Source organism: Lithobates pipiens, unplaced genomic scaffold, assembly GCF_037356315.1.
Source record: "Lithobates pipiens isolate NorthernLeopardFrog02 unplaced genomic scaffold, aLitPip1_a1.2 Scaffold_13, whole genome shotgun sequence".
In the NCBI taxonomy this organism is placed as follows: Eukaryota; Metazoa; Chordata; class Amphibia; order Anura; family Ranidae; genus Lithobates; species Lithobates pipiens.
The window spans coordinates 1,658,814-1,671,023 of NW_027507718.1; the positions used below are offsets into that span (position 1 = coordinate 1,658,814).

A 12,210-nucleotide genomic window follows, 5' to 3' on the forward strand; every position below is an offset into this window, starting at 1 on the left:
TGAAAAGGAAAAACAGTTTATCTCTGAGTTGGAGGTATGCTGCGTGTCGTAGCATAGCAGTGAGCTGTCTTTTTGTCACAGCGTTGTGGCAGAGAGTTAATGGCTGGAGCCTGTGGTGTCTGCATCGCTGCGTCTCAGCCAAGAAGTGGGTTAGCAAGTCTTATAGGACGATCGTTCCTGTAGTCAGTGCGAAGCCCAGAATGGAAAGAGGAGGGGGGTCTGTTGCAGAACTGCCCACGATCCAGAACAGTGTAGCGATGGAGAACTGAAGCTGTAAGTAGTGAGCTGGGTAGAGGCGTACAAGCATCTTAGAAGTGGAGAAAGTTAAGATCTTCGTGGTTTCCTGTGATCAGGCGAGGCAGTGGGGCTGTGGTTTCTATAGTTGCCTCGGGCGTTCGGAGAGGGTGGAGGGGGGTGAGCCCTCCTGCGTCTGTTGACATTGTAATTCCCAGCCTCAGATATTCCGTCCATGGAATCTGCTCTCTGTAATGTAGGCAGACAAAAATCGCTGTACCAGTCAGGTACTTCCACAGGTGGTAGGTTAAGCGTACTGCAAAAATGTTCTAAGTCTTCTGGTACCCTGAGATTGACGGTATGGCCGTTGTACGTGACAGATAGACATAGAGGAAACTTTCATCTGTATGGGATGGCACGGGCCCGTAGCACATCCAGTACAGGTCTCAGCTCTCTTCTTCTTTGTAGAGTGATGGCTGATAGATCCTGGAAGATCTTTATTTCAGAACCTTGGTGATGTATTCTTTCTCCATTTCTGGCCTTTCTCATAATCTCTTCTTTTAAAAGAAAGTCAGCGAGGCAGCAGATAACATCCCTGGGGGGATCGGTCTCTCTGCCTCTGGGTCTCAGGGCCCTGTGGATTCTCTCAAGAGTAATGGGTGCATCTGGGGGTCTTTCTAGTAGGCCGTTGAATATGGCCGTAACAGAGCGGGGTAGTTGGGACGGTTCGATGGACTCAGGCAAACCTCTCACTCGTATATTATGTCTCCGTCCGCGGTTATCAAGATCTTCTAAGTGGCGATTCATATCGCGGAGGTGAATTGCATGGGATTCGGACACTTGTTGAACTCTGCAAAGGGTGACATCATGGCGGGCTTGCGTCTCTTCTACTTCCTCTACTCTCAGGACCATGGTCTGAAAATCTGCTCGCAGCTCAGATACTGCCGCCGATAGTGCCCCTTTGATGTCCGCTGTCATTGCCTTCAAATCCGCTAGACTAAGCGCCTGTGTCGGTAATGGATCGAGCGATGCAGCTTGTGGGCTTCTGCTCCTGGATCTGTTAGATCCTCTTCCATGAGGGGATGCCTCGTGTGGAGCGGCCTGGTTGTCTGTCTCCTGTCTTCTAGGCCGCGCTCGGAAAATCTCCGGAATCTGCTGATTGCTGTGGGTGTCCTGGCTCCTAGAAGAGCGGGAGGACATCCCCAATGGGTTCTGCGGTGTGCTCCCCATTTTATTCGTATGAGAGGTATCCGATTGTATAAAAGCAGGACCTCTGGGAGTGAGAGCTCAGCAACTAGCGTCCATCTTCCTCGGACCTCAAGCCACGCCCCCCACAACATATTCTATACACGATTGCATTGCTTAGAATCATAATTTGACATCATTTTAATCTTTTGGTTTAGGAACCACATGCAATTGCTGCATGTGACTGTGTTCTCTACAAGCTGCTCCTGGACAAATTTATTCTACAATATACTTTTGCCTCTCCACTCAGAACTTTCCTCCTCTTTAACCACTTGCCTACTGGGCACTTAAACCCCCCTCCTGCCCAGGCCAATTTTCAGCTTTCAGCGCTGTTGCGCTTTGAATGACAATTGCGGGGTCATGCAACACTGTACGCATATCAAATTTTTATCATTTTTTTCACATAAATGGAGCCTTCTTTTGGTGGTATTTAATCACAACTAGGGTTTTTATTCTTTGCTAAAGAAGCAAAAAGAGCAGCTCACACAGTTTCATTTATGCCCTTTGAATTTTGGTGGAAGATTTTTGGCACCTGCCTATGGACAGTCACGTTTAAAGTTTTTTATTCACACTTGTTTTTCATGGACAATCATTTTCTTTTTTCACATTTGTTTTTTATGAACAATCACATTTAAAACCTTTGTGTAGCGCTGCACTATTGGACTTTACACTTATGGGCAGCACTGAATGGCACTAATAGGTGGCACTGATATGTAGCACTGATAGATGACCCTGATGGGCATTGATAGGTGGCACTGATGGGTTGCACTGAATGGTATTGGTAGGTGACGCTGATAGGCAGCACTGATGATAAGGCAATGATGGGCACTGATTGGCAGCACTGATCAGCACTGATAGGTAGCACTGGTGTGCATTGATAGGTGGCATTAGTGGGCACTAGTAGGTGGCACTGGTGGGCACTGATAGGTAGAACTGATTTTTTACAGATAGGAGACAGTGGTGGGCACAGATGAGGTGGCAGTGGCTCTCTGTGTTTGGGACTCATATCCCTCTGACAGATGTCACTGATTGGCCTTTTCTTTTCTTCTCACGCTGCCAGCATGAGAAAAAAAAATGCTGATTACCGGCTCTGTTTACATCACGTAATCAGCTGGTAAGGGGTCGGGATGGTCCCCTTTCTCCAATCTATAATCAGTCAAGTCTCGTGGACTCACTGATCACAGACCGCACCGCACGCACCCGGCAGTGGGCGTGCAGGCAGATCATGCACAGGAGAACGTACATGGAAGCCCTCCCGGCAATTTAGGCCTGTGCTGTAGCTGTCTTTCAGCTATAGTGCAGGCACAAAGGGTCTAATCAGTGACACCCAAGGACAGTCTGCCACCTCATTATCCACCCCCTCCTTATTGCTGGCGCCCACTTTGCAATAAGCTTCATCTACTGGAACATCACTGCCTCTTGCTGCCTTATGTCCCCATGATCATACAGCTATTGTCATCATCCTCAATATCTGAAGAGAAAGGCCTGTGCAAAACCAAGATCATCTTCCTTTGGCAAGTCAGCAATCATGTTACATAGTTACATAGTAGATAAGGTTTAATAAAGACAAAAGTCAGTGTCGATAATTATTTCCCATATCCCTGTATATTGGGTTTTTTCAAAATATCAATACTCCCCACTGACACCACCACATATGGAAGAGAGTTCCACATTCTTACCACCCTGACAGTGAAAAACCCCTGAGCTTCTTAAGGTTAAACCGCTTCTCCTCCAATCTCATTGTGTTGCCCCATGTCCTCTTACACCTCCTGCGATTGAATAGCTTTTTTCCTATGCTGGGATCACCATTGAGGTATTTGTAAATCGCTAGCATGTCCCCTCTCAAGCGTCTTTTCTCCAACGATCAAAAAATTCCACTGATTCCTCACTGCCACTTTGCGAGGCTATGGGAGAGCTAGCAGAAGAAAAGGGAGTAGGAAAAAGAGGGTACATTAGTCCAGGAAAGAATATTTTTTCACTGCCCCTGAACATGTTATGGACTGGCTTCATGCTAAACACATCCCACCTGTGCCCCACCTTGGTCTGTATGATTAGTATAATGGCAGTTATTCCATCTTGTTAATGGTACGGATACTCAGATAATCTTTTCCACTTCTACTGGATGACCAGAACTTTATTTCTCCACTACTACAAATTTTCCCCGTTGGAGAAACATTTCTGTGGTTCCTAAGTGCTTATATTTCTCCCTGAGATATTTTACCATATTTTACCATGGAGTTTTCTCCTCTACAACTACTTAACACAGGATGTTTCTTTCCTATTATTTTCTATACTAACCCCGCTGGTTACAAATAATTCATCTTGTGAATTTCCACATTGTTTTGCCTGGGCCAGGAATTTCAAACACACTGCATCCATCACAAACCCATAGCAGTGGCATACTGGAACCTCATCCCTAATTGCAAGTCAGTAATAAGAAAAGATCAGCTGCAATAGCCAATAACTATACTAATGGTGTTTTCTATGCTATTAGAGTCCCCTTATCTGCTTTCCTGGTTGTCAAGTTTTGCTCATATATACTTTAAAAATACACTCTTATGAAAACTGACATAGAACATCTGTAATTGGGTAATATGAGAGCCACTGACTGTGATGTAGGAGAGCTCATTACTGTGGGCTCTAATGTACAAAAAGCCTTGTATAGAAATTACAACATTAAAGTATTTCTCACAGCTACATATCAGACTCAAACTTACCTTGGAAGTTTTATACAAGCGGCAGAATAGGAAACAGAAAGGGAAAAGTTATGCCTCGTACACACGAGCGAAATGTCCGACAGAAAAAGTCAGACAGAAGCTTTTCATCGTATATTCTGATCGTGTGTGTGCCTCAACTAACTTTTTTTTTTCCGAAAATTCTGAAGGACCTAGAAATAGAACATGTTTTAAACATTTCCGACGGAACCAATTCCTATTGGGAAAACCGCTCGTCTGTATGCTGTTCCGAAAGAACAAAAATGACGCATGCTCTAAAGCAAGTACAAGACAGAAGCTATTGGCTAATGGCTATTGCACTTCCCTTTTCTAGTCCTGTCGTACGTGTTGTACGTCACTGTGTTCTTAGCGGTCAGACTTTGGTATGATCATGTGTACGCAAGACAGTTTCAGTGGAACTCCGTCGGAAAAACCTTCAGAGTTTATTCTGATGGGAAAACTGGTCGTGTGTACAGGACATTACACTTGACCAGCTTCATACTTCCCAAGAATGTGTGAGCTGCTCTTTGGATTTGTAAGGTGCATTGCACAGAACGTAGTAAACAAAGTAACTTGACTGAGCTTTCTGCCATATTTTCTAGAAAGAAAGCCATAGCTCAGTGATTATTTTCACTTTTTGCCTTTAATTGATCTTTAGGCAAGCCTAAATATTAAATTTGCATAGGCTCATCTCTACTGACCTACAGTATATGTTTGGAGTTGTGCTGTGACTTCAATTCATGATTATTGGTTCATTTTTGTAATGAGACAGAATGGCTTTGATTTAATTTTCTGCAGAGCTTTGTTCACAGAATATGGTACACTGATTGGAATTCAACTAACTAAAGCATTTCTTTTTCTATAGCTTTTATTAACATTTATTACCCCAGCAAAGATTTTACTGTAATTTTTACAGATTTTTATAATACTATGTTATATAATTATTTACATCAAATGACTTGGATTTTGCATACTGTTAGTAAATGTGTGATTTTGTTACCATACCAACGACAATACTAATACTCATTAGTATCACAGTATAAAAGATACAATCAGCCACAAAGTGATAGTCAAACAGCTAATTATACTGTCTGAAGAATTCAATGGCTAACTTCAGATTTTTTTACAGGAATAAATATAAACTGTGCGAGCCGATCAATGACCTAATCAAATTTAAAAGCTTGTTAAGGAACCTATAAATAATTTGCTTTAGGTCACAATAAAAAACAGTGATAACTAATGATCTATAATTCATAACATAACATAACTTAAAATGTAGGTATCGGTCTTGTGACAATTAATTAATTTGCAATATAACTGGTGAGATGGTCGGTTTGAAATAATACATAGATGGACTATGCTATTATTTAACCGTGACAGTAAAAAACAACAGCATATGTTTACTCTGTTGTAAATATCGCCAATAAATTCTCTGTTATTTAATCATCTTTCTTGAGTGCTATTATTACGAAATATATATACACCTACACACAATTCTGTATATGTGGTATTTTGAAGAGTATGACTTAGCACTGTCAGATAAAAGGTATAATCCCTCTTTTGGAAGTGTAGCACTGACCTCTTATGGAGCTGCTGATATGCTGGGTCTTCCTGCTTCTCCCAGTGGTGGCTCGGAACTGAACTTAATGCTCACCAACACACTAGCAACAATGCAAAGAGTTTTGTTAGGGCTGGGAGAAGCATGGAAATAAAAATACAGTACTGATCATGATATGATTATCATGTTAAAGGATACCAAATTGCCTGTGGTGGGCCTAGCCAGACCACACCAGGAAGAAAACCAATAGCAAGGTGCTTACTCCCTACCTACACCCCTGGCCAGTGGGAGAATAAATATAATCTGCCTCCAATGGTGCCTGTACATTCTCATTGGAGTGCTCAATCAAAGTGAGAGTATCTGCAATTCACCCAAAGTGTCCTGAGCAGGTACTCTTGGTGGCTGACAAGTTTGTGTCAGCTGTCTTTTCCCTGAAAGCCAGACAGGAAGTCCCACCTTACTCTAAAGCTCCCCTCTCAAACCTGCAACTGTGACTCATATCCATTTGGATCCTTAGCCTAAGTACCCTTCTTTCTTCTTCCTATGAGTTCACAACCCATGTCCCTGTACACAGAACTCCTCGGGGCTCAACCCGCAAAGCCCCAGCAATCTGTCCTTCACAGCACACAACTATCCCTGGGTTCCTTGAACTTGATTATCCCTTCTCTTTATAGAAAAAAATCTGTGTTAGTGTGTTGTAAAAAGTAAATGCAGCAGCTGTGCACTAAAACTTAAATACCAGGTTAATCAAATATGTATGTCTTAAAGGTGCAGCACTAAATAAAATTACCATGTGTAAAACACCATATATGACAGTGCAAAACCTTTGAAGTGAACAGAAAACCCAATCAAAATATTATTCAACCCAAAAATGCCTTTATGCAAAAGTGCAAAATATAACATATTCATAAAGTGAAAAGTTCATAAATTGATCAGTAAAGTGCTCATGCATGCCAGTGACCCACACTGGATAGATCGATCCTGATGGCACAGTGCTTGGTGACATTCACCGTTGTGACACCTTCACCATAAATCAGATGGGGGTTTACCAGATCACCAGCGACCTTCCTTACTAAGGAAGATCATCCAAATGGAAATCCGGAAATGTTCCCCCGCCAGCCTCACTGTGTTCCCCTTATGGTGACAAGATGATCCAGCTCACCGTCTCCAATGGGATGGATGGATGACTCCTCAGAATTAAAATGGGTAAAAAACAGGGAGACTCCTCATGGTGTAGTATGGTCTCAACCATTTTATTTCAAAGTCAGTGCACTTACATATAAAACAAAGTTGCTGCTGGCTGTAAATCTCTCCACTATAGCCAGTGCTATCCTTCAAACAGCCTTTAATTCAAAAAGCTTCTGTGCAGCAGCGTGTGTGCATCGTCCCTACAATAGTTTCATTATATGCAATGTCATCAGGAACATTAATTAATGCGCTTACATTTCGTTTTGCATTTCACCCTGCACCTGGGTTTACACACATGCAGCATCCTCTAGTGTGCTAGGATGTAGCTGTTAGTGTAGAAAAATATAAGGTTAGCTCAGAGCTAAGCCTGAGCTGTGAATCTGGGTCAGGGTTCAGTGACTCAGGGCTGGATGACTCATCTTCTGGTGCCTCCCCTTGTTTTCTGAGACATTGGAGAATATTCTAGACATAGTGGGTGGAGGCTAGGAAGAGCTTCATGGAATATTTATAAGGATCTCAGCCATGCCCCAGCAAGGGGCTGGCAGGGGGCAGTCCACCTCATAAATAGGCATGATTCATGCTAGCAGGGAGAGTCAGGTGGAAGATGGAGATGGAGTGCTGAGGAGGCTGTCCGTGGCCCTTGTGGGTGCCCCCTTGTCTAGGGGAGTGACCTCGGGCTCACACGGAGGAAGCCCTTCCTGGAGGCATGTGAGCAAGGAGAGAGGATAGCAAGAACAGGTCAGCATGTCTGGAAGATCTCCTGAGAGTCAGCCGTTTGAGTGTCAGTCTGGAGGACTGTGGGTAGAAGTTAGAATGGAGGACTAGTGGAAGAGGCAGCTGCAGCCAGGCGGTAGGCAGTGTCTGGAGAGGTGGTGCTGGGATCAGTAGCCACAGGAGTGATACAAGTTGGACACTGTAACGCTTGCTACACAATAAGGGGCCTTGGGTTCCTGCCTGTAATGGACTATTGCCTTTTATCTGACTGAGTGACTGTCAGATATTCACAGTGATCCAGCTGGGTTCTGCAAGCAAGTGTGTGCTGGAGGAAGAAGAGGAGTTGTATATAGAGACTGTTATTACCCTCAATAAAAAAAAAGAAAAAAAAAGAAAAGGTTCTCTGTCTCAAGAGTGCCTGTGAAAATCCAGTGTGCCTGGCTGTGCAGGGTGGGGAATCCCAGTTTTCTAGTGGCTTCCCAGGGGGTTCGCTAGACACATTATGTTATTTCCAGTTGGCTCCACTCTGTGACAGTCCGAGCATGGTCCATGTGTAAGCTCACCGCTTCCAGCTGTCACCTCATAGATGCTTGCTTCTTGTATGCCCCTAAGTACGTATCATCATAATAAGATTTGATCAATTATGGATGCACTCGATTAATTGAGGATTGATATATATATGCACCATAGCACTTCATATGTAAGAAGAGAGTGATTTGTTTTGGTTGATATGTTTACATTGTAGCATATAGCAAAATTACAGTGGCAATGTGGTTTCAATATCCTGACCGGACGTCATATGATGTCCAGCAGGATATCAGTCGCCGTGGGCCCGTGGGGGGCGCACATCGTGGCGATCGGTGGTAAAGAGTCTCTGATGGAGACTTTTTACCAAGTGATCAGCCGTGATCAGCCGTGTCCAATCAGGGCTGATCACAGTATAAACAGGAAGAGCCGTTAATCACTTTTCCTCACTGTCATTTGCGAGTAGAGGAGAGCCGATCGGCTGCTACTCACATAGGGTGGCTCTGTGCTGAATGATTATCAGCGCAGCCCCCTGAGGATGCCCACACTGGACCACCAGGGATGCCACCACCAGGTATGCCACCCTAGACCACCAGGGATGCCAATCAGTGCCCATAATGGGCATCACTGATTGGCAGGCATTATTGTTTGGCACTGATTGGCATCCATCCATACCATTGATTACTGTACATCAGTGCCACCTATCAGTGCCCATCCATGCCCACCCATGCCACCTTTCAGTGCCCATCAGTGCCACCTATGTGTAACCATCAGTGCTGCATATCAGTGCCACCTATCAGTGTCCATCAGTGCCGCATATTAATGCCCATCATCATTGCCCATCAGTGCCACCTCATCAGTGCCACCTCATTGGTGCCACCTCATCAGTGCCCATCAGTGTCACCTTATCAGTGCCCATCAGTGTAGCCCCATCAGTGAAGGAGACAACTTACTTATTTACAAAGTTTTGTAACAGAAACAAAAAAAACATTTTTTTTCAAACTTTTCAGGCTTTTTTTATTTGTTTAGCAGAAAATAAAAATTTCAGAGGTGATTAAATACCACCAAAAGAAATCTCTATTTGTGGGAACAAAATGATAAAACTTTTGTTTGGGTACAGGGTAGCATGACCACGCAAATGTCATTCAAAGTGCGACAGCGCAGAAAGCTGAAAATTGGTCTGGGCAGGAAGGTGTATAAGTGCCCCGTATTAAAGTGGTTAAATACTGCAAAAGATGTAGTTCTTGCACTTTCCTTTTATTTGAAAATAACATAGTATTGGGTAGAATTCCCCTTTAACGGACAGGTCACTTAGAGTTCAACGAGATATAAAACCATTTAAATGGACCAATTCAATTCCGGTAAAGACAGCAATGAAAAACACCATCCCTGACCTTCATTACAGAGGTAAAATGGAATCCATGTAATTGAATTTAGAAATAACTGGCATAGGGTTAAACCTATTTATGTTCCTTGTTTAAATCATATATGGCAGAGTGCCACAATATAAACAATCCTTTTCATTTCCAGAATATTTTTTTTTCTATTAACATTTTTTAAAATATTGACTTTAGAGAGTTTAGAAAGAAGTTGCGATAACACCAAGACTATTTCCACCTTTTATATGGAGCTAAAGTATTTACTAAATGTTCTGTAGTTCTGAAAGGTTTTATTTAGTAATGTCTATACCTTTGACTTCCATTATAGATTCCCCTTAAATAAATAAAGTATTCTCAGAGGATTCTGGATGTGAGTTCTGTACAGTATAGTTGCACACTAATTACGAATCATTCTTAAATGGAAATTACCAATTAGCACAGAATGCAAGTTACTTTATTATATGTTACTTGGACATTTGGCACATTAACTCATTTTAATTACTAAACTGTATTTTTGCAGAACATGGAGAGAGAAGTGTTATAGTCAATATTTTCTCCTTAAAAATTGACTTGAGGTTTTTATTTTATTAGTATTTTAAGTATTTATGCAGCCTAAACTATAACAATGTAACTTAACTCATTATTAAAGGAAGCTTTAAATCTGAACTCCAGACAGACGCAATTAAATACATAGTAATTGTTTTACCATCTAAGGATTTTTTTTGTAATGGCCTTTTTTTCTAAATTTGGCACCCCTGTCAGACAACATATCCAGGTCATTGGCCTCACTTTTTTTCTACTGTAATTAAGTAATACAGATCATTAATCTCCTTAGGGTGGCACAATGGTGTAGTGGTTAGCCCCCAGATCCCCCCCCCCCTATGTGAATAAGTATGGGGTACATTGTACCCCTTACCCATTCACCAAAAAAGTGTCAAAAAAGTAAAAACAACAGCAGACAGTTTTTGACAAAACCTTTATTTAAAAAAAAAAAAGTGTCCTGTGATGTAAATCCATTGTCAATCACAGCATCCGACTGTCCCAAGAAAGAAAAAATGAAAAACTCTGCTACCATGGGAGGCTTTGACAGCGTTTCACTTTGACAGCTGTTATGTAAGCAAGGGCAGGGCCACCCAGTAATGTAAATTGGTGACCCCCGCCCCTCTAACATCACATGACGTCAGAAGGGGTGCAGGGTCACCCGGTGATCACCGAGTATCCCAGCCCTTTCCTATATAACAGCTGTCACCGTGAAAAGACTGCAGTCGGCAGGACTGGAGATTTTCAGGTTTTTCTTTTTCTCTGGATCATCGGCACCATGATTGAAGATGGATTTACATTGCAGAACACTTTTTTTTTTAAAGGAATTGTCAAAAACTGTCTGCTGTCACACTTTTTTTGGGTGAATGGGTAAGGGGTACAATGTACCCCTTAAATGGGTAAATGGGTAAGGGGTACAATTTATATGGGGGGCGGGTTCTGGGGGCCTGGTATGGATTTTGGGGGGACCTCCAAGCCATTTTTTTTTAAATTAGTGCAAGGTTCTCCTTAGAATCCACATGAGACCTGAGGGCCTGGTATGGATTTTGAGGGGACCTCATGCATTTTTGTTTTATTTTGGTGCAGGATACCCCTTAACCACTTCAATGCACTGTGCAATATAAACAACACTGCCTGCATTGACTGAATATCTGAATATAGAGTCTATACTGAATATCTAGTCTACACTAAATATATATATATATATATATATATATATATATATATATATATATATATATATATATATATATATATATATATATATATATATATATTACACTGCCACTAACTAACCTGCCTGGCCTAGCTTAATCTATCTTGTCCACACACTATACACGGCGGCTATGTAAGCAGCCTTATACAGTGTGGGGCGTGGACTTATTCCCCCTGAGCTTTGATTGCCCAAAAGCACCCTGCCTGCATGGTGTGATCCCCTATGTATACCATCAGATTCCTCCAGGTGCTGGGATTCCACTTTCCATCATAGATAGCTCTACATGTTTTGAGACCTAGTCACTTCTTCAGGACCCTATAGTGCATCTACTTAAAAAGGAAATACATTTTATAAGTACACAATTACATACATACACAAAACTCATATATCTCAAATGGTTTAATACTTACTGGTATTGCAACACAGATATTTATACGCTCACTCTCGTGGTCAGAGAGGAAGCTTGTGAAAGACCACCACATCAATCCCTGTGTGGGTGTACATTCTTCTGTTGGAGGAAAGGCAAGGGACAAGATAAGGTATAGATTTTAGATTGTATATGACAGTATCACACGGATAGTTACTTACAATACATTGCTATGAAATCATTAGGTCCACTTATGCCATGGTTGGGAGTTAATGGGTCCAGAATAGAGCGGCCAATAATCCTACAGCAGTGATGGCGAACCTTGGCACCCCAGATGTTTTGGAACTACATTTCCCATGAGGCTCCACTACACTGCAGAGTGCATGAGCATCATGGGAAATGTAGTTCCAAAACATCTGGGGTGCCAAGGTTCGCCATCACTGTCCTACAGCATAATCTAAAAATGGGTCCATCTGATAGTATAAGCAATTTTTAGGGCGCACCAAATCTGCCTAAAAGCTCATATACCT

General features: G+C 42.3%; 1 long non-coding RNA gene across 1 annotated transcript in view; it reads right to left on the reverse strand.

Annotated features, from left to right (window-relative positions):
* Window positions 1-11,963, reverse strand: part of LOC143975993 (uncharacterized) — a 40,033-nt gene extending 28,070 nt beyond the window's left edge. The window contains exon 1 of the long non-coding RNA XR_013272436.1: window positions 11,724-11,963. This is a non-coding gene — a long non-coding RNA (uncharacterized LOC143975993). The remainder of the gene's footprint in view (window positions 1-11,723) is intronic.
* Window positions 11,964-12,210: the final 247 nt, after the last annotated feature.